Genomic DNA, 1,624 nt, shown 5'->3' on the forward strand with positions numbered 1-1,624 from the left:
TTTGTTAGAAGTTTTCTCCTAGACCACATAGAACCTCTTTTACATATTTGTTAGATGTAAAAAAATATCCTTTATGGAAAAATCAAAATTGAAGTGATATGGCAAGCATGATGACAAGATAATCACATTTTTTGTTGGTTCCTGTCCCCTAGATAAATATGTTAGCTGGCTGATACCATCAGCCACATTTAATTTAGAAGAATCCAGAATGCAAGATAACTTGCAGCCAATAGCACATCTTGAAACACTCATTTTTCCTTCAAAGATACTTCAAGCAAGCTGTAATGTCATCTGGTTATACAAGGAGGAATATAAATACCTGAAATTGCAGTGTGGCAAGCTAGATGTCTACCTGGGGGGAAAGAAGAATATTTTGTTTCGCCTAGAACTTTATGAAAGTGTACACTGCATTCACGATGAGAATTATAGAGTGTTTCCTAGATGCACATCCTCTTTGTAGGTACCTGAAGTAAAGGAAGGAAGATCCTTTCTGTATATACAACTTTAGGTGGATTGTTGGTTACATCTATCTTTCAGTTCTTATGGTCAGATACATATTTTCCAGTATAAATTTTAACTCTTAAATGCATTTCTTTACCTTCAGACAGCACTTCTGTTGACAAAACCAAAGCTTTTGTCTGGATGGTATTTGTAAAAAGAAAAATCAGCTAAATGATAGGATGCTGTAGGTATAAACATCTCTCTGCTCCGTCTACTGCTGAGAACTAATTGTGCCTTTTGTTCTCATCTGCTGTAGCTTGCAGTATCTTCACTCAGGATTCAACTAATCACATCACCTAGTCTAAGAAGTTTAGGAGGCTTTAATTTTTTTCTTTTCTCCTCACTGTCACTTTACCTATTCCAAAACAAAAGAGTAAGAAATCTGGAAACTGCATACAGCATAAGCAAAGCATCTTTAGGCCTGAAGTCACATCACTGATGTGATATTGGAAGTTCCAAACCTTTCATACTTTTTTATTGACAATAAATGGTATGCCACATACTGCAAATTGATAGCTGTGGTCCTGCAGCAACTGTTCTTGCTTGAGAAGAGTCAGAAGAATCAGGGTCTTGGCTGTGTGTGAATGCTTCAGTGGAAATTTGGCATGCTGTGCATTATATGGCAATGCTTCTGTTGGCTACAATAGGGATGGAGAAGGGGTAGGCAAGAGTGAGCTCATTGAGTCACAGATGGCTAAACAACAGCAGGAAGTATACAGCAGACTCTGAGCCAAGGAAATGGCTACTGGTGTAAACTGTCCATTAGTAAGTCTTACTTGTTGAAATTCATGAAAATTCTAAATAGAAAACCTTCAAGATGCCAGATTATGTTCTGTAGAAGTGGTCCTCTTGTCAAGCACTATGCTAATGGAAATCAGAGGAAGATTTACCATTCAGTTGAGGCCAACACTGATCAGTTTTGAAAACCCGCTAGCATTTTAAAACATTCACCTAACCTTGGCATCCTAGAATAGGAAAGACTTGAAGTCTTGCATTCAGCAAGGCTCCTCAAGGCTATATCTGGAGTTGTTGCATGTGAAGCTGGCAGCCCAGGATTTTGAAGAGTCAGGTCTTTGTGGGAAGTGTGCCCCCATTGCTGAACAGTATACGTAGCAAACAGTGG

Source organism: Heliangelus exortis, chromosome Z (assembly GCF_036169615.1).
Source record: "Heliangelus exortis chromosome Z, bHelExo1.hap1, whole genome shotgun sequence".
Taxonomy (NCBI): Eukaryota; Metazoa; Chordata; class Aves; order Apodiformes; family Trochilidae; genus Heliangelus; species Heliangelus exortis.